Genomic DNA, 27611 nt, shown 5'->3' on the forward strand with positions numbered 1-27611 from the left:
CACAAGCTGTATGACCCTAAGAAAATCATTTAGCCCTATTTTTCTCAGTTTGCTCATCTATAAAATGAACTAGAGAAGAAAATGACAAACCACTTTGGTATCTTTGCCAAGAAAACTCCAAATGGGGTTGCAAAGAGTCAGAAAGGACTGGGGTGAGGGGAGAGGAGGAGCGAGGAATGACAGAGTTCAGGCTAGATCCTCTCTATAATTCATTCAGCAAAGACCTAGAAGATACACTACACTGATGTCTGATCAGGAATTCATGGAAAAATAACAATGAAACTTTTTTTCCATCCCACGGTTCTTCAAACTTTAAAGACTTCTGGCCATCCAGTATAGAGACCAAGCAGGGAATTTATGTGCATTAAGGCCAGAACAGTTTACAGATCCAATATGGATGAACTTAATGCTATACATAGTACAGGAATATGTGCCAGCTAGTAACTCTGTTGGTTATACCCCACAGCGAGGTCACCCACACCCATATCTGGATGTGTGTGTGTGTGTGTGTGTGTGTATACAGCATCCCATCCTCCAGACACATTATACTACTCATCAACCACCATACTTACCTTATAAATTCCTAGAAATATGCTTGCCAATGTATATTAAGTTACAGCCTGAGGATACAGTGAGAGTGAGAAAAGCCAAAGGCCTTTCCCTTTATTTATCCAATAGTGCTAATAAAGAAAGAATCAGATATCACCTGGGGAATAGGACATGGGGTTCAACCAAGTCAGGGTACTATAGGACCAATAAATTACAGGATGATTAAACTTTATGCTCAAGGTACTTAGAGGTCTTCAAACTCCTATACCTGCCTCTTGACACAGCATAGCTACTAAAGACACATAGCTGATTACTTTATTCTTAAAGACATCCAGAAAAGAAAATTCCACAGCTTTCTTCAATAATCCATTTTATTGTCCAAAATTGCACATCAGGAATGAGGGGCCATCTAATCCAATGAGAACTTACTATTACAAATGAAGAAAACTAACCCTCAGGTTAAGTGACTTGCCTAGTGTCACACAGCTAAGTAACAAAGGTATCAGTTCTTTTTCATGTAGATCTTGAATATCCCCTTTTAAACCTATTTCCTTAGGGAAGACTGAGAAAACTTTGGCCATTATGTTTGTACAAACATCTTTCATGTGAACACTCAATTTTTTTTTCCATAGTGAAGTAACAGCAATTACTTATGCTTTTATTTTCAATCCTATTCTCCAAATTCCTATTCATTTTTAGAACATTCTTCTGACTTATCTACAAATTCTGCAAACTCTTCTTATAAAATGTGGTACAGAAAATGAGAAAATAGCCTATTTAAGTGAAAGGATTAACACACAAATATTAGAAATGTTTAAAGATGTGATTACACTTTGTTAGCAAATCATGGCTCAAAATCCAGAATTATTTCTCTTTGGCCTTTTGAACTCATCCAGAAGAAAAGAAAAATATAAACTTTTAACTACTCCACAAGATTTGTAGAAGCCATGTTTTTAAAATACTGTCTACTGGCTCAATGCATTTTCTAAGAATCACAATTTCTTTCTTTTTTTTTTTTTGCAAGTGCAGCCATGCCAAACATATTTCCAGATCACATGAATTCTAAAAATTGCTGCCATTTCTTTTCTTTTCTTTTTTTTTTACCGGAATCAGAAAGATCAAGGTTCAAATACCACTAAAGATACTTACTAGCTGGGGATCATTAATAAGTCACAATTTCTCTGAGTCTCAGTTTCTTCAAATGTAAAAATGATGAAGTTAGATTCAACTCTCTAAAGTCCCTTAAATTCATTCATAAATTCATTATCTTTTGAATTCTAATTCATTAGTGTGGATAATCTTTATTGGGATATTAAAAATAATCCTTCTTTGTCTTCTCATTCTCTTTAATTCTTCTCTTTTTCCAGGAATCCTCCTCAGAGGATCTATCCAAGAAAGTTAAAATCTTTCCTCTTACTTTTTTTTTTTAATTTTGAGTACCAGGGGCTATTAATATAGCATTGCAATTCTTTGTTTGTTACCTCTCATAATTTCACATAACCACTTCACCTTTTCCAGTCATGCATATCATCAATAATATCACTGACATGACTTCCTATACACCAATTATTGCTAGTAATATGTCACAATCTATTTATGCTCACTTTGAGAGTCTTAACATTTATTAATAACAAAACAAAGAATTATCTCTTTTACCACAAAAGCAATTTAGGAAATATCTATACCTTATACAAAAAAGATAAAGGCAGGATTGAGCAAATCTTTTCATAATTCATCAATGGCAAGTCATGTTATTTTTTTTTTCTCTGAACTCTCCTGAAGTGTCTTTGCTGTATTGATTTAGAAGTGACATGGCATAATGGATAATGTGCTTGACTTAGAATTAGAAAGTCTTGGGTCCAAATCTTTCCTTTCTTACTGGAAAGCAAGTCCCTTAACCTCTTCATATTTCTAGAAAATCTCAAATATTAAAACACTAAATCATAGAAGGTTGTCATCTTTATTATTTGAAAGGAGTTTCCTTTGTGACCAAAATCACAAATAATTTATATATGGAATTCATATTTTGTCTTGTAATATAATTATTTGTGTGCTTTTCTTATCTTACCCTAGCACAGTGGCTAGAACAGAGGAGACCTTAACAGAAATTTTTTGAATGATATTCCTACAAGATTATAAATTTCCTTATAATCCTTGATCAGATGAATATATCTCTGCAACACATGCTTAATCTGCATACCTAATTTGTGAGTCCTTAGCTAGGATCACTATTTCATGAGGGTCCTCAGCCAAGTTTAACTCACTCTTCAGACTGTCCTACCTCCTCATCAACAACCTTGACTCAGGTTAGGTAGCCTCTTTTCTCTTCTAAACACACCCTTTTTGTCTTTTTTGTTTTGTCTTCTTCTATTAGAATATAATCTCTTTGAGAGAAGGAACCTCCTTATTTTATTATTTATTATTTTATTATTCTGAACCTTCAGTAAGAATGTCCAAACTAATAGTTATTGTAAATGTTGGGCTGAGAAGGGGCTACTTTTTTGTCCCTAATTTTCATTACAATAATTTGTAACAAAGACAGGATTCCAGACACACAAACATTCACACACACACAAACACACACTTACATGCATGTACTTTTTTTTCATGAACTACGACTGTAAATTATTGGAAATTTTTTTTCTACTGCCTCTAAAGATCTGTGAAAAGACTTACAAGATGACTGGAGGTATTTAATTACTTTATTCACTAATGAAGCAGAGTGGAATGGGAGAAAGTTTGCAAAATCTAGAGATATAATGTCTGAATTCAAGTCCTACTTTTCTTATTTACTAGCTATGCAAATTTCTGGAGTCACTTTAATCTCCACAAGATTCAATTTCTTCATCTGTAAAATGAATGGGTTAGATTGTATGTACTCTTTGGTTTCTTGTAGCTCTACATTCAAGATGCTATGTGGTCATAGTATGGTTAGTATCTGAGTCCTTTACATATAGATGGAGCTAAGATCATAAAAAAGGGGTCCAGGCTCCAGAACAAATTTTAGACTAAATATAGTTTTTAATTTTTGATTTTGAGAATCTCTTTTCACCACCTGAATTATATTCTTATTCAATCCAATACTACCACTTAAAGTCACAGGCTGAGCAACAAGTTGAACGGTTAAAGAGAGAGAAAAGAAAGTCTCCACAACATCAGGTGACCAGTGGCAATAATACAGCCTTCGAAGAAGAGTATGCTACACAGACACTAATGAGTTTAAAGAGCCCACCAAGTTAGTAGTCCCAATAGAATGTCACCTGTTGGGTAAGATCAATTACTGCACTCCCTCACTAAATAATTAATACAATGTAGACATATCTAAAGCAACACCAATCAATCTCCTTACAATGCCTTAAGTATTACAGGTATTATATAAATTTGAAAACTTTAGGTGAAATGGGTATTATGAAATAGCAGTATTTAATAATAGAGACTTGGGGATTCAGAGATTCTGTAAATATTCTTTCTTAGATTTGTAGAAAATTGAAATTAGTAGGTAAGGATAAAATCAGTTATTTGTCACAGTTCCCATAATTTGACTTCCAAATTTGTTTAATGAATGCCTTCCATCTCTATATTTCAAGAGTTTCTAGAGTAGTAATTTCCCTAATAAGTATTGACCCTAAATTCTCTTACTTAGAGATCTTGTTTTTGGTAATATCAGTTAGGCATCCTGAACTCCTAAAATAGAGATTCTTTTAATTCAGTTAGCTAACTGATCTTTTTCCTTTACCACTACAGTTCAAAAGAATATATTATGAAGAGAAATGTGACTTTTCAGGGCACTCATATATTATTCAGGCTTTATTGATTTGAAAAGGACAAATGATCTCTAAATGTTTACAGCGGGCTGTGACAAACCCCCAATCATTAATATTTCACATTCTTTGTTTTGTTCCTATTTGGCAACAAGTCAGTCAGGATTAAATGAGGACAATTACTGGAACCAGGAAAGATTTATTGGAAAAGGTTGAATTTAAAATATCACTTCTATTTATGCATATGTCATCATAGATAAGATACATGTGTACATATATGCATATTATATGCAGTAAATAGATTTATTGACTCTTATGCTTGGTAGAGTTAAGGAGGCAGGAAAAGAAAAAAATTTCCTGTGTAAAAGCAAGGAGCCTCTCCATCACAGAAAGGATGACTCAGAAAGGGAAGAGGTAAAGCAAAGGAGCAAGTTACTATGGCAATCCTGCACTTCTATTTGCCATGCCTCCCACTGCCTCCAAGTCACTGTCCTCATACACACACACACACACACACACACACACACACACACACATGCCTTCCCTAGCTATAGTGCATATGGGAACTCAGCCACTTCAGTAGCTGCTGAAATCGAGAGTTCAATTTGGAGTGAGGATTTATGTTTCCAATTCAGGTTTGCCACTGACTCCCTGTGTGAGATCTTGAGCCAAGCACTTAACTGCCCTATGCCTCAGTTTCATCATTTGTAAAATGACAAGTAGAAATGAAGTAATCTCTCAAGTCTGTGATCATTTGTTGTCCATAACACTTAAATAAAATATGAACTCCTCAAGAGGAGGAACTTTTTTCTCTTTATGTTCCCAACACTTAGCACCATGCCATGAACATACTAGATATTTAATAAATGTTGTTAAATTACCATGGCTCTATTATTTCATTAATATGGACAATATTTTCACAAATAGCACTCTCCTCACCATCTCATCCCAAGCAGTTTTCACCCACATATTTTTTAAAAATCTTGCACTATTGAATCATCTGATGCACTCAAAGCATTCCTCTAATTTTGATATGGATGTAGTCAGTTTGTTGTTTCTCATTTCTGTTGACTCACCTCCCTCTCTAGGCACAAATGATGTGTCATCCATGTCACCTTGCACACACAAATTATCATTGAATACTGCAGCCTACATACATCCCTTATATCATTATCTATTATCATTTGGTCTACCTGCAATTTTGATTCTTCTAAGATGGTTGACTAAGAGTTGAGAGAATCGAGTATTGTTATAATAAACTGTATTATTTGTGGTCTATAAAAGAATTAAGGAGAAACAGCTCTGTCCTCTTTGGAATACTTTTTTCCAATACTTGATCTCTCTTGGACTTCCAGCAACAGGCAAAGTTGAGGGAATTTCTCTCTTCATCCACCAATGCTCGTCACTAATGATGGCTTGTCATACAAGCAATGTAAATGGGAAATGTGTCTGTTTAGGCAAGCCTGAGTTCCTAGATGCCTTTTTCTGACTTTGTTTCCTTTGAGATGACTAGTGATCCTTAGAAATGGATATTTCTAGCCTTGATGATTACCTCATGAGCTGAGAGTCCTAAGTTTGGTATTCAATCAGCCAACAAAAAAACAGATTTATACAAAAGAACATTTCTCAGAGGAGAACAACACTACATCCAGAATCCTGTAGCTAGGAGATTAAAGAAAGCCATACATTGGCAGTTCAAGAAATCTAGAGCTTACACAGCCAAGTCAGTCAATGAATAAGCAAAATGAAGGTAAGATATCTTTTAAACAGTTCTACAAGATTGTTTTTAACTTTTAGGGAGGATAAGCTATTGGAGATGTTGTGTGTTTTCTACATTTGTTGGTTTATTTCTGTGACTCTTTTTCCTTGTGTGATTTCTGTAGTGAAGGAAATAAACAGCTGTTCTTTACATGATATTCATATAAGTACAAGGAGTATCTTTTCTAGTATAAACCCTGTCACTGACTTTTGGGAAAATCCTAAATTGTGCAATATAAGATCTTTGTGTCTGAGATTCACCTGAAGCCATTCCAGAGTAGGAGATGGAACTATACAGCAAAAACCGATTCTTTGAGAAGCCAGGTTTTCCAGAATTAAGTCCTGCTCTGAGGGAGGCCACAATCCCTTATTGTACCCCTCTTCCAGGTTATAAGACACATTCTTCTGTAGGCATGCCCCAAACCCAAGAGGTCTCGAACATAATTAAGGTGCTTAGGCTCAGCTATTCCCAACTAAAGCTTCAAATGTCCTCTCTCCCCACCTCACCAAGGATTAAATTTAGCAAATATGCTCACTGCTTTCTGAATCAGAGTTGAAGTATCTCAGCATCTGCTTTCCTACTCACAGACTCCTAGAGGATCAAAGTCAAGTCAGTTGGTGACCTCGGAAACCAGATGTAACTCCTGTTGCTGCTGTTTTTTCAATCATAGTTCTGCCTCTGGAAACAGCTTCTAAAACTGTTCCCTGACTTTTCTTGGTGTGGATGACTGCTTGAGACCCCAAATGATCTTGTGCCTGTTTGTTACTAGTAGAATCATAGAGTGCAATGAAGGGCAAGGTGGACACAGAGAGAGCCCCTAGCCATCATTCCTTCCTGTTAATTTTCAATTATAATCTTTAAGTGTTCATGATGGAGCTTTATTTCAGATCATTGCCATCCTAGACCCACTGGCTTTTTTCCATTGGTTCTTCTTGGCTTTATGAGCAAGGCTCATCTGAAATATAGGGCAATGGTTAATCAGAAAGAACATAGATAAAATTTCTGTTACATCAGGAACACCAAAAACACTATGCAGCTTCCCAAATATTATATAATCTAATCTCATCCCCTCCGATTCAATTTTGAACTTATATTCTTGTCTATCTACAGTATCTATTATGCCTGAATACGTAATATAGATACATACACAAACATGCTCACAGTATTTATGTACATATGTACATGCATACATACATTTGTACATGTGTGTATATATGTATCTGTGCCTGTTCAGTGGGATTGCTTTTCCAGGTACATGTCTGGGGAATATGTGTTTTACAAATACTTCATTTTTCAACTCTCTTTTGAACTTTTATGTATTTCACCAAGAAGGCTTCATAATTGTCTAGGATTCAATACAATTAATACAATGTTAATTTGAAAATATTATCTTAAAAAGACGTTGCTAATGAGAAAGAATTCTTCAGTTTGCACTAAATCTAGGATATTCTACAAAATGACTGCATCAACAAGCACTAGATTTAAAATAAAGGCCACAGGGCTCAAATTCTTACTGTGTCACTTAATATGGAATCTAGAGAGGTCCCATAACCTCTATGAGCTTCCCTGTCCTCATCTGTAAAATGAAGAAGTTAAACTCCCTAGAGGATAGGTACAGTCCCTTCCAGTGGGGAAGGGATTTATGATTATCTTATAATTTTGTGAATCTCCAGTCTATACCACACTTGATGCTCATTGAACAAAATAACTTCCATAATCATACATATCAAAGAATTCTATATTATTTTTAAATATATGTGGGAAACAAAAAGTTCTTATTAAATCAATAGTAATTGCATTTTTGTGATAGCAAAGAATTGGAAACAAAGTAAATACTCAACAATTTGGAAATGGCTAAGCAAGTTGTTTGCATGTATTAGCATATTATTTCACTTTAAGAACTAATGAATGTGTTATCAAACTGTGCATACCCTTTGATCCAGCAGTGTTACTACTGGGATTATATCCCAAAGAGATTATAAAGAAGGGAAAGGGACCTGTATGTGCACGAATGTTTGTGACAGCCCTTTTTGTAGTGGCTAAAAACTGGAAACTGAATGGATGTCCATCAGTTGGAGAATGGCTGAATAAATTATGGTATATGAATATTATGGAATATTACTGTTCTGTAAGAAATGACCAACAGGATAATTTCAGAAAGGCCTGGAGAGACTTACACGAACTGATGCTGAGTGAAATGAGCAGGACCAGGAGATCATTATATACTTCAACAACAATACTATATGATGACCAGTTCTGATGGACCAGGCCATCCTCAGCAACGAGATCAACCAAATCATTTCTAATGGAGCAGTAATGAACTGAACTAGCTATGCCCAGAAAAAGAACTGGGAGATGACTAAAAACCATTACATTGAATTCCCAATCCCTATATTTATGCACACCTGCATTTTTGATTTCCTTCACAAGCTAATTGTACAATATTTCAGTGTCTGATTCTTTTTGTACAGCAAAATAAAGTTTTGGTCATGTATACTTATTGTGTATCTAATTTATATTTTAATATATTTAACATCTACTGGTCATCCTGCCATCTAGGGGAGGGGGTGGGGGGGTAAGAGGTGAAAATTTGGAACAAGAGGTTTGGCAATTGTTAATGCTGTAAAGTTACCCATGCATATATCCTGTAAATAAAAGGCTATTAAAAAAAAAAAAAAAAGAACTAATGAATGTGAAGAACTTTGGGAATCATTGGAAAACACCTGAACTGATATAGAATGAAGTAGGGCCAGGTAAATGATTTACAAGAACTACAATAATGTAAATGGAAAGAACAAAATAAGTCTTGTAATTATGATGACCAAGTTTAGCTTCAGAGATTGAAAAAAAAAATGTATTACCCTCCCTTTCTTGTAGAGACAAAGGACCATGGATGGGAAACATTGTATTTCTTATCATATTCAGTAATGCATTTATTTTATAAGGCTTTTTTTCTCTTTTATTGTTCTCTGTTTCTTGTTAAACAAAAATCACATATACCCATGCCAAAAATTAAATTAATGTCTGTAAATGACTTCTTTGCAGATGCAATTTGTTTTTTTATTAAATTGCATAATGATTATAAAGTGTTTAACACAGTGCCTGGCATATAGTTTGTGTTATATCAATGTTAACTATTATTATTATTACTCTCTATCTCTTTTGCCATATGCCCCAAAACACAAGAAAACCCAGACTATTAACAGCTGTTTTGTAGTTTTATTTATTTCTTAGGTCATCCTGGCAAAAATATTCATCACCTTCTGGTTCTAAGACTCTTTAATCTTGCCTAGGCTGGGACTCAGCTGTTATATACAATTTGCCATCAGACTCCTACTTTTGAACCTTCTCAACTTGATAGTATCTTTTGCTGACATTGCCTTCAAAAGTACAGGATCATTTTCACACCATGATGAGACCTTACTGTAGTTATACAAAATGTTTGAATACAAATGCAGATAATGGACTATCATAATTATGATCAGTATCATAATAATAAACATTTAAATGGATTGTACTTTTTAAAATATATTTTTCAAGTTCTTTTCCACAACTCATTTTTTTCCCTCACAATTCTGTAAGATAGACAAGGAAAATATTGATCTACCCTATTACAAAGGAGGAAACTGAGCCATATATGACTAAGTGACCTTTCTAAGATCACCTTGGAAAAAATGAAAAGGGGACATTTACTCATATCCTTCTAAATATGAAAAAGAGAATTGTGTTTAATATTCACATTAATAGCCTATTAAAATATTATTTATAATCTTTATTTCACTGATTAGCCCTGAAGGCCAGGATAATAGTTATAGTAGAAAGATTATTGTATTAGAAATTTGGAGACCTGGGTTCTTGTTTCATTTCCTATTTACTTGCTATGACACCTTGGCAAATAACATTTCTTCTGTTTACTGACTGGTCAAAAAATCAAATAATAATATCCATCTCATATCCCTCACAGGTTTTCTATAAGGGTAAAATGGGACAGACATAAAACATAGGTGCCATTCAAATAACACATTTTCCTTAGAGTGCTAGATTCAGAGGCAGACAACCTAAATCTTCATTCCAGCTTTGCCATTTACTAACTGTGCAACTTTGGGCAAATCATTGAATCTTTCTTGACTACATATACAAAATTAGGAGATGACTAGACTAGAGGACTTTTAAGGAATCTCTTCCAACTCTAAATACATGTTGCTCTGATGATCTATGAAACTAAAGTACTCTTCTTATACCACTTACATGTACTTATCCCAGACCTCTATATCATACAGTTATTTTTCCCCAATTACATATTAAAACAATTTTTTTTTAATTTGAGTTTGTTTTTTTTATTTTGAATTCCAAATTCTATCCTTCCTGTTCTTCATCCCTCAAGATAGTAAACAATCTGGTATAGATTATATATGTGTAATCATGTAAAACATTTTCATTTCAATCATTTTGTACAATAACATTTGAATAAAAAAAAGAATGAACAAAAGAGAAAAACAGCATGCTTCAGTATGTATTCAAACAATATTTGTTCCTTCTTTAGAGATTTGTAGTATGCGTCATTATTAGTCCTTTAAGATTGTCTTGGATCATTTTATTACTGAGAATAGCCAAGTCATTTACAATTTCTTCATTGTACAACATTGCTCTTAACTACATTCTCCTAGTTCTGCTCATTTCACTTTGCATTGGTTCATCTATGTCTTTCCAGATTTTTATAAAATCATCCTGCTTGTCATTTCTTATAGCACAATAATATCCCAACACAATCATATACCACAACTTGTTTAGCCATTCCTCACTTGATGGTCATCCCTTTTATTTCAAACTCTTAGCCAACACAAAAAAAAGTGCTACTACAAATATTTATGGGTAGTACAGTAATTTCAATTAATCCACAAGAAGTTAGCAGGTACCTACTATGTATTAGGTATTGTGATAGTTTATGGAAATACCAATACAAAGAATGAAATTATCCTTACTCTCAAGTAGCTCACATTCTATATCATCTCTTCTATTGGATTGGGAGATGTTTGAAGTCAGAAACTGTTTTTAATTATCTTTGCATTTTCCAAAATACCTACAACAGAGTAGGAAGATACTCTATAAATATTTGTTCACTGAGTGAAAAAGCATTGTGAGAAATTAATAGTGTCACACAAAAGAAATTATTATTGTTACTGTTATTGGTTTTATTACTCTTACCACTACTACTACCCCTGGATATTTTTGATACTATCCTCTAAAATATTTATGAGAAGGAAGAGAATAGAACTGATAACTTCTTCAACTCCTATCCATTCATATCATTTATCCCTTAAAGGATTTTTTCTTAACATTTTACAGGTTATATTGTGTATCTGATTTATATTTTAATATATTTAACATCTACTGGTCATCCTGCCATCTGGGGGAGGGGGTGGGGGGAAGGAAGGGAAAAACTGGAACAAGAGGTTTGGCAATTGTTAATGCTGTAAAGTTACCCATACATATAACCTGTAAATAAAAGGCTATTAAATAAAAAAAAAAAGAAAGAAAAAAAACATTTTACAAGTTAAAAGTTCTGATAAAGGCCTCATTTCCAAAATATATAGAGAACTGACTCTAATTTATAAGAAATCAAGTCATTCTTCAATTGATAAGTGGTCAAAGGATATGAACAAACAATTTTCAGATGATGAAATTGAAACTAGTTCTACTCATATGAAAAGGTGTTCCAAATCATTATTGATCAGAGAAATGCAAATTAAGACAACTCTGAGATACCACTACACACCTGTCAGATTGGCTAAGATGACAGGAAAAGATAATGACAAATGTTGGAGGGGATGTGGGAAAACTGGGATACTGATGCATTCTCAGTGGATTTTTGAACGGATCCAACCATTCTGGAGAGCAATTTGGAACTATACTCAAAAATGTATTAAACTGCATACCCTTTAATCCAGATGTGTTACTACTGGGCTTATATACCAAAGAGATCTTAAAGAAGGGAAAGGGACCTGTATGTACAAAAATGTTTGTGGCAGCTAGTGGGCAAGAGATTTAACCAGGAGATATACTGTCAGGTCTTCTGGCTACCTTTGCCTCCTTTGTGTTTGTAATTTCCTGATCTTAGGTGTGCACGTGTCCAGGCAATGTTGTGAATAGCAAAAGGGTCTGAAGTTCTGAGATTGTGGTGATAGCAGAGTGTCTGCTGGCAGAATAATAGCAATGATGTCCACCCAAACAGTGGTTGTTGATGACAGAGGAAACAGAGAAATCAGGACTTCCAGGAGAGATATTGCAAATAAAAAGAGCAAACTTGGCTTCTGGATCAAATAGTGTTTGGAATTGGGATTGGAAATGCTATGTAGTGGTTCACACTCATTTCCCAGAGTTCTTTAGGATTGAAAGCCTTATCTATCCTCTCATTAGAGATTATCCTTACCCCTCACAAGACATCTTGTCTGAAAAGCCACAACCAAGAGGCCCAGCCAGAAGCTGTCTCTTCTTTTAAAAGGTCCCCTGAGTTATCATTTGTTCTGATTCAGTGGCCAATTAAAGGAGCCAAATAAAGGACCCTATACAATGGAAGAAGTCCTTGTACCCTGCTCTAAGCTTCCACTTGTTAGAATAAAAGCAAGCAGAGAGTATGTGTTCCACATTTAGCTCATGAAAAGACCATGAACATATTAGATATAAAAAAAAAATCTAAGACACCAATAAATTGGATAGATCCTCTTAAAAAGAGTTATGGAAAGACATAGAAGAATCACATGGAATAAAAAGTCATTGTGTAGATCTCTTCTCCAAAGGAAGGAGTACCCTCACTAGTGAAATCACTGTTCTATGAAAGCTTTGATGTTACCCTCAGATATTATAAGAATGAGTCATTTGATGCCATTCAGCAATCTTCAGTGTCCTTTAATTTGTTTAATCATTTATTAACTTTTTAATCTCTTCCCAAAGACAACATGGAATTTTCAGAAATCAGGTAGTAAAAATGAAGAAAGATAAACCTTAACAAATATTTTCATTTCATTGAAATCAATCTTCTTGGCTAGCAGACCATGGAAACTTTTGGCATTTAGGGAAAACAGCCAAGCATAAAAGAGATAAAGTAAAGGCCCCAGCAACACACAAGTTGAGAAGGAATTTCACTGTTCCAGTGGAGAGGCCTTTATGCATAAGTAACAATCTATGTAAAAGCAGTCTCTACTCTTCTCCACAAATTTAGCATTCAGTCTTAAGACTTCCCTTACTAGGGGAAGAAAAACAATATGAGGCCCCAGCATGTGTTCTCAGTTTATTTTTCATGAATTTTAACAAGTCCTCTGGGTATCCAAAGCATCAATGATCCAGATGAGATTTTTATTTTCTCAGAAGCTGTGCCCATTTAGAGGCTCTGTTACTGGTTAACACTCCCTGGCAAATGTTCCAAGATAAAAGAACCAGAGTTGAGTGTACAAAAAAATCAAGATAACAGTGCTTCTTGACATTACCATATAAGTCAATATCACCATTCCCAGAAAATAAAGATGCCCTTGAAACCTTCTTCACAAACATTCATTCAACAAATATTTACCGGTTACCTACTTTATGTAAGGCATTGTAGAAAAGACAAAAGTGAATGAGACTCTGTACTTTGTCTCAAAAAAACAGACTATTCGGAGAATTAAGACATGTACAAATAGCTAGGTATATTATAATTCAAAATTCAGTAATTGCCATGAGAAAGATAGAGTGTTACTGAAAGAAAACTTTTGTGGAAGGAATATATTAGATTTGAAAAGTGCATAAAAGTTGAAATGGCAAAAAATTTGGGAATAACATTCTAGATAGAGTGAATGGTTTGGGCTGTATAGAGAAAACATGTAGTCCAGTAGCATTACAGCAAAAGGCATACGAAAGAAAATAAGTGAAAGATTGGAGAAGTAAATGAATTCCTACTTGGAAAAGGTCTGGAAGGTCAAACAAAAAAATTTGGCTTTTATGCTATAAGGAGTGAGGAGACTTTGAGTATTTTAAATAACTTAGAGGAGAATATGACATTAGAGAAACACTTTAATACATATACCCAACTTTCTAATAAATAAACAATTCAAAAGTCAATCCAATATTGCCTAGCTGGAAAAGAAAAACAAGATCACATAATTAAGAAAGAAAGAATCTCAAGTCACTACTCACCTACTTAATCAAACACATATAAGTTGTGACACTAAAGCAAGAAAAGAAAAGAAAAATCTTAGTAAATTAATATTTGTTACTATCCATCCATTCTCATCAAAAATCCTGATATATTTTTAAAACAGGAAAAAGGAGGAAGAAAAGATGGAAGAGGAAGATAAGAAAAAATAAAAGAAGGAGGAATTCCGAATATTGACGGAATTGAAGAGAAAGAAAAAGAAGGAAAGAGAAGGGGAAAGAAGAAAGAAGAGGAGCAATGGGAAGAGATACAACAATTCAAGGAGGTGGAGGAAATGGAGAAGAAAGAAGAGCAGTAAAAGACATGAACAGCATCCTGAACTGACATAAAAAATTTTCAGAGATTTTGAAGATCTGGGCAGGGGTATTATTGAAGAAATGTTTTGGATTTTTCTTTTGTATTATTTTAGTAAGTTTATTTATTTTTAACACACATTGTTTTATGAATCATGTTGAGAGAGAAAAATCAGAGCAAAAGGGATAAACCATGGGAGAGATTAAAAAAAAAAAAAACCCACAGAAAAAAGAAGTGAACAAAGCATGTGTAGATTTACATTCAGTCTCCTTGATCTTTTTCTGGATTCAGATGGCATTTTCTGTCCAAAATCTATTGGTATTGCTTTGGATCACTGAACCACTGAGGAGAACCAAGCCTTCCACAGCTGATCATTACACATTCTTACTGTTATTGTGTACAATGTATCCCTGGTTCTGCTTGTTTCGCTCCATATCAGTTCATATAAATGTTTCCAGGCCTTTCTAAAATCAGCTTGTTCATTGTTTTTTATAGAACAATTTCATTACCTTCACGTACCACAACTTGTTCAGCTTACCTAATTGATGGGCATCCACTCCTTTTCCAATTCTTTGCTATCACAAAAAGAAATGCTACAAACATTTTGGCACATATGGGTCCTTTTCCCTTGTTTATAATTTCCTTGGGATATAGGCCCAGTAGTGGCACTGCTGGATAAAAAAAGTATGACAGTTTTATAGCACTTTGGGCATATTCCAGATTGCTCTCCAGAATGGTTGGTTCATTTCACAACTCCAATGCATCAGTGTCCCAGTTTTCCCACATCCCCTCCAACATTTATCATTATCTTTTCCTGTCATCTTAGCCCAGTCTCAGAGGTGTGAGGTAGTACTCAGAATTGTTTTATTTTTCATTTCACTAATCAATAATGATTTAGAGCATTTTTTACATATAATTATAAATAGCTTTAATTTCATGATCTGAAAATTGTCTATTTCATATCCTTTGACCATTTATCAATTGGGGAATGATTTGTATTCTTATAAATTTGATACCATTCTTTACATATTTTAGAAATGAGACCTTGATCAGAAGTACTATCTGTAAAGATTTTTTCCCAGCTTTGTACTTCCCTTTTTATCTTGTTTTTTTTTTTTTTTTTTTTTTTTTTTTAGTTTTGTTTGTGTAAAAACTTTTAAATTTAATGAAATCAAAGTTGTTCATTTTGCCTTTTATAATGTTCTCTAGTTCTTCTTTGGTCATAAATTCCTCCCTTTTCCAAAGATTTGATAGGTAAATTATCCTTTGTTCTCCTAATTTGTTTGTAGTATCATCCTTTATGCCCAAAACATGTATCTATTTTGACCTTATTTTGATATGAGCTATGAGATGTAGATCTATGCCAAGTTTCTGACATATTATTTTTCAGTTTTCCCAGCAATATTTGTCAAATAGTGACTTCTTATTCCAGAAGCTGGAGCTGGGGGGTTTATCAAATACTAGATTACTATAGGCCTTGATTATTGTGTCATGTGTATCTAATTTAGTTCTTAGCCAGTAACAAATGATTTTGATGACTGCTGCTTTATAATATTGTGATGACCACGTATTTAAAATCAGCTGGAGTCAGGAATTCAGGTTAAGGTAAAATCTTGGATCTTTATTCTCTGTGGAGGTGAAAGGGGATCAGAGGTGAAAGGGGGACTGCGATAGCAATGTGAGCAGCTGCGACAAGACGCCAGCCAGCAGTCCCTCTCCACCTCTCTTCCTGCCTCTCTGTCTCCACCCACCAAAACCATCATTTCCTATACAACATATCAGGACTTGCACAAAGAGTGGGCAGGGGCCATTCTTTCTCCAAGCATATATACATATATATGTATAATTATAGAGTATGGTCCAATTACTATTTAGCCTCACGTGCTTGGGACCTCAGTGCATCAATTCAAGCTTCAGCCCATTACATAATATAGTTTTAGGTTTGGTAATGCTAAGCCACCTCCTTTGTAATTTTTTCCATTAATTCTCTTGATAATATTGACCTTTTGTTCTTCTAGATGAATTTTGTTATTATTTTTTCTAGTTCTATAAAATAATATTTTGTCCCTTTGATTGGTATGGCACTGAACAAGTAGAGTAATTTAGGCAAAATTGCCATTTTTATTATTAGCTCAGCCTAGCCATGAACAATTGATATTTTTCCAATTGTTTAGATATGATTTTATTTGTGTGAGAAGCATTTTGTAATTTGTTCATGATTTTGTAATTGTGTTCATATAGTTCTTAGATTTGTCTTGACAAGTAGGCACCAAAGTATTTTATTTGCCTACAGTAATTTTGGATGGAATTTCTCTTTCTATTTCTTGCAAATGGGCTGTGTCAATAATATATAAAAATTCTGGTGATTTATTTTATATTCTGCAACTTTTTTAAAGTTGTGAATTGCTTTTAGGAGGTTTTTGGATGATTTTCGAGGGTTCTCTAAGTATATCATCATATAATCTGCAAAGATCACGTTTTATTTCCTCATTGCCTATTTTAATTCCTTTCATTTCTTTTTCTTTTCTTATTGCTAAAGCCAACATTTCTAGTACAATGTTGAATAATAGTGGTGATAATGGGCATCCTTGTTTCACCCCTGATCTTATTGGAATGCATTTAGTTTCTCTCCATTATAAATAATGCTTGCTATAGGTTTTATTTTAAGGAAAATTCCTTTTATCCCCATGCTCTCTGGTGTTTTTAATAGGAATAAGTGCTGTATTTTGTCAAAAAGCTTTTTCTGCATCTATTGAGATTATCATATGGTCAATTATGATGATAGTTTTCCTGTTATTGAACCAGCCCTGCATTCCTGGTATAAATTTCACTTGTCCATAGTTTATTATCCTGCTGATAAGTTGCTGTAATCTCTTTGCTAATAGTTTATTTAAAATTTTTGCATTTGACCTTCCTTAGATCTATGACACATTCCCCATGAACTTTACAACATCACTGACAGCATCATATCTACCATTTTTCCCCAGTAACCTCGAATCTATTTCATCTGGGTCAAGTAAGTAGGCTTCATCAAGGACAGCTAAGTTTTTTCTGCTATATCCTTATTTCACTTGGATACCAACTCCATAATAGTCATTTTATTCTGTCCTTTCTAAGCCAAAGGTCATTCTTCTTGGCAGAGAAAACCAAGCAACTCTATCTTCATGGCCATAGATTATTATCATTATATTCATTATAAGCCATGTAATAATGACATCTCAATACATTTTGACTGTTGTCAAAGTTATCATGTCATTTAAAAGTTCATGATGTAAGAAGATACTCAAAATAACCTGCTGGGAAGGGGTAACTATATAACTGTTATTTATTGAATGCAAGGTTTTGGTTGTATTTACCTCACAATGCCTCAAAGGTCAAAGGGAATAAAAAGTATTTAGTATAATGCCTTTCATATAATAGTTTTCAAATGAAACATTCATTTTTCTCTTCAAAAGTCCAGTTGTCCAGGGAGAAGTGGTATTGTGCAGCTAATCCTATTGAATAATATATTCAAAAAAGAAGATAGAAAAATTGTAAATCAGAAAGTCTGTCTAGTTCTAGCATTAGGCCACATAGTCAATACTAACAGTTGTCAGTAGCATACCTATTTGTATGACTTTGGACAAGTTCTGTTTCCATCATATAAAAGAAAGGGAATCATACTAGATTATCTCTAGATATCATTCCTAGTTCTAATATTCTAAGACTTTATGGCTAATATTAAAAACACTGATTCCAATATCATCTTTATGGTCTTGCATAAACAGAAAAGACCTCAGGATTTCCCCAAAAACTACATCCATGGTCTTTGTCAATCAAACTATAACTAATATAGATGATTGGGACTTTGTCTCAAGCACTGAATTGAGGAACACCAAATATAGAGGGTGCTGCCAGATGACAGCAATTATAGCCCTTCAGTAGTACAGAAACAATAAAGTTGAAGTACCTAATTAACAAAAGGCAGCTAGTTGGCACAGTGCATGGAGTACCAGGCCTGGAGTCGGAAAGATTCATCTTCCTGAATTCAAATCTGGCCTCGTACACTTACCAGCTGTGTGAACCTGGGCAAGTCACTTAACCCTATTTGCCTCAGTTTCCTCATCTGTAAAATGAGATGGAGAAGGAAATAGCAAACCACCACAGTATTTTTGCCAAAAAAAAAAAAAAAAAAAAACTCAAGTAGGGTCATGAAGCATCAGAAACATTTGAAAAATGACTGAATCATACCTAGTTACATAGATATTTGGTAAGCAGAGAAAATTACCTCATGGTAAGCTGTGGTGAGTTCTTCTCCTTTATTCATCTTGTTTCCCACCTCCTACCACTACTACTTTTATATAATAGTCCCCCAAAGATAATCTTGTGCCAGCAAGTATCTTCAGATTCCTATTCTCCTCCTGACATGGGCAATGTCCCTTCTCAACTCCCTTCTCAGCTGAGGGAATACTCCATACTGCTTTATGGAGCAGCTAGATGATACAGTAGATAGGCTCCGGATCTAGAATCAGGAAGGCCAGAATTTAATCTAGTCTCACATATCTATTAGTTATGTGATCCTGGACAAATAGCCTATGTTTACCTCAGTTTCCTCTTCTGTAAAATAAGTGTGATAATAACAGCATCTGCCTCCCAAGGTTGTTATAGGGAACAAATCAGAAAATAATTATGAAGTATTTACCATATTGCCTGGCATATAATAAATACAATATAAAGGTTAACTATTATTATTTGCACCATTAGCAAAAAAAATAAAATAAAATAAAATCCCAGCTCTGCCTGCTGGTGCCAAGCAATATTGACCATGTCCCAAGCTTTAAAAAAAATCCAAGCATTTTCCTTTCCAAGTGCTCTAGTTGTTTCTTTGAGAAACATTTCATATTTTCCCCAATTTGGCCATCAAAGCCCTTTGAAGATATAACAAGCTTTATAAATATTAAGTATTCTTTGACTATCGTGCATGAGACTGGTTTCCTAGGCACCATGCCCAGCTTGGCTTAATTTTTTGTTTATTATTTGTGCACCATCCCAGATTCGGTTGAGATGGAGCTTTATAAATTCTGGTTATTATTATATTGATGTGACATACAGCTAATGCCAATGTGGCTGTTTGGAACTATAGAAAACAGCTCTCCTTGAAGAAACCCTGCCCTTCTATTATTTGCATTAACAGCACAATAGAATACAAGGCAAAGAAATTCTTCCCCAAATTCTTTGTGATTTCTTAGCTCTTCCTCTTGGTCATTTATTGTGTCCCCAGAAGCTTTGGCAGGATTGGGAATAGCAGCTAAAAAAAAAAGCTGAGATTTTTCATTTTTATTACAACTATGCCATTATTATGCTTTTTTAAAAAGCATAAACACCTTGAGTCTTATGGTCTTTTAATTGAATTAAATCATCATGAATGTAGTTAACTTAAGCACCTATGGGATGAGATGTGCTATGAAGTGGAGAGTACACCACACAATAATTATACTTTGCATTTATAAAATGTTTTAGGGCTCACAAGATACTTTTCATATACATTATCTTACTGACTTGCACAATGACTGTGAAATAAAGCTAGGCAGGTTATTATTGTTCCCACTTTATAGATGAGGGATCTAGGGAAATTGACTTGCCCAAGATCATACAATTATGAAGTGGCAAAGACAAGACTAAAAAGTCATGTCTGGTTTATTGTTCAATGAGTTTACTTCCCATTATTAAATGCTGTAGGCAGTTAGAAGACACAATAGATAGAGCACCAGCCCTAGAGACAGGAGGACCTGAGTTTAAATACAAAGTCAGACAGTGGCTATGTGACTTTGGGCAAGACAATTAACCCCATTGCCTCAACACAACAAATTAAAGATACAGGACACATAATAAACCTTTTTTTTTTTTAATGCTGCATTTTTGCTGATAAGACCATAGATTTAAAGTGATGAGAATTATGGGGTTTTATAGTGCAACTCTAACATTTTACAGGTGAAAAAATTAAGACCTAGAAAGGTAGAGTCTTCCTCAACCTCATTCAGAAAACATACAGCAGCACTGGGATATAAGTCTAAGTCCTCTAACTCCAAATTGGGCTATTTTTCCTTACACCACATGGTACCTTGAACCACATCCCTTGCCTGTAGAAACATAGAGGTGAGATAGGACAATTCAGAAACTTTGTTTTTGAAATCAAGATTTTTTCATATATTTCATTTCTACTTCTATTTCATAGAATGGCTCTGGATGACTAGGACTTGAATATTCCCAGAGAATTTTGGCAGAACAGAAGTTATGTGTGATCCCAGGAAAGAAAATATGACAGGAATCAGGCAATTCAGCCCTAGAGAATTATAAACATAATTTAAGAATCTCTCCTCCTCCTTCTCTTCCTCCTCCTTCTTTTTCTTCTTCTTCTTCTTCTTCTTCTTCTTCTTCTTCTTCTTCTTCTTCTTCTTCTTCTTCTTCTTCTTCTTCTTCTTCTTCTTCTTCTTCTTCTTCTCTTTCTCTCTCTCTTTCTCTCTCTCCATTTCTGTCTCTGTTTCTGTATCTCTGTGTGTATCTCTTTCTTTGTATCTCCTTGTCTCTCTATGAAAAGGTAATGAACACAGGAGGGGAAAGAGTTAGGGAAAAAGAGTTAGGAGGACTTTAAGGGAATCTCACAAAAAGTAGAACAACCATAGAGGGGAATTAGCAGGATTTTAAATAGATGACAGTGAAAAGATCAAAGAGTCCCTGGTTATTTCTTCCCTGCTTCAGAATATAAGCCATTGCCATAAAGCTAGTCTCCATGTACCTGACTCATTAGCATCACCACAGTACTACAGAGCCTTTTAAAAACTGTTTCCACAGTTTAAATTGCTCTCACTACTCTCTGTCAATTCAAATCTTTCAAACCTGTTCCTCAGAGCCTTCTCTAACCCTTTTCCAACATGATTATTCTTCTCTGTGAAATCCTCTTTATAATATATATACAAAAGGCCAGCCATCAGCAACATTTGTTAAATCAGTAAAATTTTATTTAGCATTCTTATATCATTTCTATTCCTCAAATTGGTACCTATTGCCTCCATGGTGTTTCCTGGATACCCATAGATTCTTCACTGTACTTTACCCTTTGGGCAGATCCCAATTCTCTCGCATTACTCTACCATCATCTCCCTCAAAATTTACCTATCATATATGTTACTGTATTTTTAATGATTAAAAGACAATTATTAAGCCCTTATTTATGTGGCAGTCACTGTACTAAGGTATACATACAAGCAAGCAAAATAGTCTCTACCATTAAAGTTTTACACTACTAGGAAGACAATATATAAAAATATAAAATTATCTTATATAGTTATATACAATATATTTATATAATATATAAAAGGGAGCTAGAAAAGAGTGGGTAGCTAGGTAGCACAGTTCAATGAGGACTGGACCAGACCTGAGTTCAAATTTGACCTCAGACACTTACTTGTTTCATAAATTTGGGCAAGTCATTTAATTGTTTATCTCAGTTTTCTCAACTGTAAAATGAAATGAAGAAGAAAATGGCAAATAGGAATCCAGTATCTTTGCCAAGAAAACCCCAAACAAGTTCACAAAGTGTTAGGCATTACTGAACATCAATAACAAAGGGATGGGATACTCACAGAACAGCATAGTTTGAAATTAGCAAAAAGTGCCATGGAAACCGTTTCAGTTTGGTTGCAAAATTAAGCAAAAGCCCACCTATCAGATCCCTGATTTCAAAACCAGAGTCCTCCTCCTACAGAGGTTCAGGGAGTGGTTTGAGGAAGGAGACCAGAATGCAGGCCCATGGCTAGTCAGTAGCCAAAAAGTGATGTGGCAGCTTAATTCCAGACAAGATTGCAATATCATCTGATTGAGTATTCACTATCAGAGTTATCAATGAAGCTGGCAAACAGGCTTACCTCAGGGTGAGAAATTTAGAAGAACATTTCCAACATTTGTATTCCTCCCTTTAAAAAGAGGAGAGCAGAGTCTATTGGGATGGGGAAGTAGGAATGTGACAGGAGTTTGAGAATTGGGTCAGAAACTTCACTTCAGCTTATTCTCTTCCAGGTTCCCTACTGACGTGGTAGGAAAGGCAGAAGACTAGTTAACAGAACCACATTTCAGGTATAGAGAGGTAGGTTCTAAACCCGGCCTAACAAGACAGTACCCCCAGTTCTATCTGAATACTCTTCAAGACCTTACAGCACATGCAATCTGAGGAAAAAGGGAAACACATCCCTCTGGAATCTGGAGGACATTCTAGGAATTAGCCCATGGTCCATCCCTACCCTTGCTCAGTAGCACATAAAGGAAGAGAAAGAAAACAATATTTCATTTCTTGCTGGAGGACTATGCCTTCCTAGGAATGTTTCTACCTATCCACATCTTGGGAAACTTTTCTTTACATGCAAGTCTTGCCTTATTTCACTTCTCAAAATTTCCTGCCAATAGATTAGTACACTGGTTAAGATCTATTTGGGGCCAGAATGTATTAAAGAATCAAAGGCCCTCCCAACTGTGATGAGTCATGAGTCTAGAAACTATTGCTCTGAAAGGGCTGGTATCCCCAAGGGAAGCCAAATTTCAATAACCTAGCTAAAATAACATTGCATTGGAAGACAAGAGGTTTAGGTCCAATATCTGTTCTAACACTATCTCTGTACTTCTGTTTCCCCCTCTCCAAAATGAGGGATTACGTCCTTTCCAACTCTAATAATCTTTAAGTATATTAGATTTGGGCTCCATTTAACTCAAATCCAGTGCAGTCTCAATTATAGTCAAACTGAGCTTTCTTATTAAACAAGACATTTCCCTTCTCTGGGAAATTTAAAGGGTAGGAGTTGTATTAAAATTCAGGGGTCCTCAAACTACAGCCTGCGGCCCAGTTGTGGCAGCTGAGGACGTTTATCCCCCTCACCCAGAGCTATGAAGTTTCTTTATTTAAAGGCCCACAAAACAAAGTTTTTGTTTTTACTATAGTCAGGCCCTCCAACAATCTGAGGGACAGTGAACTGGCCCCCTATTTTAAAAGTTTGAGGATCCCTGTATTAAATGATCCCAAATGATTAAATGATTTCTACCTGTAACATGATACTCTGAAGTTTTCTGAAAAGATTGGCATCAAGATTTTGTTTTATTTCCAAACCCCTCCTCAAAGACATCTGTTTGTCATTTCACTCTACCCTCATCCCCAGCAACAACAACAAAAACAATAACTAATATTTACTCTGTGCCATGTACTATGCTAAACACTTTATAAATATTATTTCATTTTGATCCTCACAACAATTCTGGGAGTAGATGCTGTAGATGCTATTATTTTTTTAAAAGCAGGGGTTTTTTTAAGTGCAACTTGTCAACAAAATGGTACTGAATTTTTCTTCAGTTTGATAGAAAGGGTTAAAGAAAATAGTAGTGTTAAAAAGCAGTTTTTTTTAAAGGATAGGTGCTATTATTACCCCATTTTGCAGATGGAAAAATTGAGGCAAAAAAAAAATTTAAATGGTTACATGGTCACATACCTAATAAGTATGTGAGAATGAATTCGACTCGAGTCTTCCTGACTCCAGGCTTGGCATACTACAGTAATCAGATTTCTTAAATGGCAAGTGCAAAGAAATGACTGGCCTTAGTATGTAATTATTAAGAATATTTGGTTAACTTTGGAAGGCCTAATTTTCCTGCTTTCTGAAGGGAGCTCTTCAGAATCCCTTTTGTGGTATCCTATGATCTTCAATCACAGAAGCCAGTCTCCTAGCATCATTTCTTAACACATATCTATTGAAGAAGCTTCCATACCCTAGATACAATTTGTTTTGTTTGTCTCAGTGCAAAAATTCCTAGATATGATTCTGGTCTCTGAGTTATTAATGACTAATAATATGACTATGTCCCTAAGTAAGAGAGAAGATGTAGATAGAGACAGAGATATACACACACACACACACACACACACACACACACAAGAATTTTTGAGATCGCAAATCTGTAATGGGAGAATTTCAGAAACAGACTTGGCCATCTAGAAAGGATATTTGAGTAGGGGATGCTTTTTCAGAATCCACAAATTATACCATGCAGGCAAATCCTGGTTCTGCATCAGTTTTGTTTGTTAATTTGTTCTCATGTTTCATACCTGAGCAACTGGTAGCTCATGAGCTTTGGGTTTTTTGAGTCAACAAGACCTTAATTGGAATTCTGCCTTAGACACTTAGTAAGTATGTGACCCTAGAAAGTCATTCAGCCTCTCTTAGACCGTTTTCTCATCAGTAAAGTAGGGTTAATAATAAATCCTATGTGAATTAAAACAACTCTGAGGTACCACCTCATACCTCTCAGATTGGCTAAAATGAAAGGAAAAGAAAATGATAAATGTTGGAGAAGATGTGGAAAAACTGGGACATGAAATGCATCATTGGTGGAGTTGTAAAATGATCCAAATATCCTGGAAAGCAATCTGGAACTATGTCCAAAGGGCTATAAAACTGTGCTTACAGCAGTGCCATTACTGGGTCTGTATCTCAAAGAAATCATAAAGGAAGGTAAAGAACCCACTTGTGCCAAAATGTTTATTAGCAGGTCTTTTTGTAGTAGCAAAGAATTGAAAAATAAGTGGATGCCCATCAATTGGGTAATGATTGAACAAGCTGCGGTACATGAAAGTAATAGAATGTTATTGTTCTATAAAAATGATAAACAAGCTGATTATAGAAAGGTCTGAAAAGATTTACATGAACTGATGCTGAGTGAAACAAGCAGAACCAGAAATACAGTGTACCCAATAATAGCAAGAATATGTGATAACTATGAAAGACTTGGTTCTTTCCAGTGGTTCAGTGATCAGAAGCAATCCCAATAGACTTTGGACAGAAAATGCCATCTGCATCCAGAAAATATCTGAAGAGACTTAATGTAAATTAACACATGCTTTGTTCACTTCTTTTTTCTGTTTTTTTTATCTCTGTCATGGCTTTTCCCTTTTGCTCTGATTTTTCTCTTCCATCATGATTCATAAAGCAATGTATATTTAAAAAAATAAACTTACTACACTAAAAATAATAATAAATCCCAACTCACAAGATTATTATGAAGATCAAATCTAATAAAGTATATAGATGGTTTTGTAAACCTTAAAGCACCATATAAAAGTTAGGTCTTATGATTAATATTATGAAAGAAATGGACTACATAGATTACATTGCACTTTAGAGCTAAAAGGACCTGAAAAGTAGATCTCTGGATTTGGTTCTACCATTTACTAACTAACTACCACCTCAAACAAGTTATCTGATCTCTGTCAGCAAAGACTAAAAACATAATTAATTTTTGAAAAACAAAGACTAAATGATCTCTCAGTTCCCTTCCAACTAAAACACTCGGCAGTTTTTTGCAATTAACTTACTGTGTTGACAAAGCATTTAACCTTTCTAGATCTCAGCATCCTCATTTATAACACCCACTCTATGTTTTTAAAAATTTGGTGCAAAAAACAAATAAAATTATAAAATTGCTTTGAAAAACTTCAGTACATATAAAGAGAAATTATTCTGTATGAGATCTGTTTTCCCAACCAGATTATTGGGAAAATTCAACTGCCATACTACTCAACTACCAAACCTAGGTCATCAACTTTTCCATATCTTATTCCTAGGTACAGAGTATGTGATTAATATTCGATTTTAATTTATTAATTGTAAACTCTGAGGAAAGGGATTCATATTTCATCTTGATTTTCTTTGCACTGGGCCCTTGTACATAGCAGGTATTTAAGGCTTTTTTGAATCAGATTGAATTAATAGAATTGAGTCACTTAAAACTGAACTCAGCCCTGTCCTGACAGGTTCTCGCCTCACCTGTCTGATCACTCCTCAGTTTCCTTTGTTAGATTTGATCCAGGTTATTCCCCCTCAAGGTGTCTGTTCCTAAGGGTATATGCTCTAAGCCATATTTTCTTCTCTATTTAACTTGTTGATCTTATCACCCCCATGGCTTCAAATTCTCATCTCTATGATAATAATTCTGAGATCTACTTCTCTAGTCCTAAATTCTTCCTGATCTTCCAAACTCTCATTTCCAATTTCCTTTTAGAGATCTCATACCGGATATTTTGTAGACATCTTAAACTCAACATGACTAAAACAATCTTTTTCTTCTCAAATCCTTTAATCTTCCTAACTTTCCTTATTTCTATGGAGAGTAGCATCATCCTCTCAGACATCCAAATTAGCAAACTAAGTGTCATCCTTTTCTCCTTACTCTTACTCTTGGTTACTCTTATAGAATCAGTGGTCAGTTTATCTTCTCAGCATCTCTCATATGTTCCCTCTTCTCTCCCATGCATTGCTGTCACCCTTGTGAAGACTCTCATCAACTCATGCTTGGACTATTGCAAAAACCTGATAGTTTGTCTGCATATCACATCTTCGTCTATTCCAGTCCATCTCCTATAGTTTTTCTTCCTAAAGCATAGGTATGACTATGTCACTCCCAATCAATAAATTCCAGTGATTCTCTTTCACCTCCAGGATCAAATATGAAATCCTCTGTTGGCATTCAGAGACCTTCACAACCTGGGCTCTTCCTACCTTTTTAGTCTTCTTACACCTTATTCCCTCCCATATCTGGTGAGATCCAGTAACATGGCCTCCTTGCTATTTCTCAACCAAGACACTCCATTTCCTGACTGTGTGCGTTCAGTAAGTACTATACTCCATGCTTCTAAAATGCTATTATTCTATCATCTAATAAAATACTCACGAACTGCACAAAATTGGTACCATTGTTCTTGTAGATCAGTTAATACTTTCTCCAGCAGATGGCAGCAAATGAACTTAGTCTTGGGAAAAATCCAGTTTATCCTTTTCAACATGCTGACTTTAACTGAGTCAAATTTATCCCATTTTGGTCTACATGCTAAAATGTAACTCTGATAATTCACTTCACAGTTGTCACCACTGAATTTTTTTATAATAATGATATTTTATCTTTCAAAATACATTCAGAGATAGTTTTCAACATTCAACCTTGCAAAACCTTGTGATCCCAATTTTTCTCCCTCTGTCTTCACCTCTCC

Source organism: Sarcophilus harrisii, chromosome 2, assembly GCF_902635505.1.
Source record: "Sarcophilus harrisii chromosome 2, mSarHar1.11, whole genome shotgun sequence".
Taxonomy (NCBI): Eukaryota; Metazoa; Chordata; class Mammalia; order Dasyuromorphia; family Dasyuridae; genus Sarcophilus; species Sarcophilus harrisii.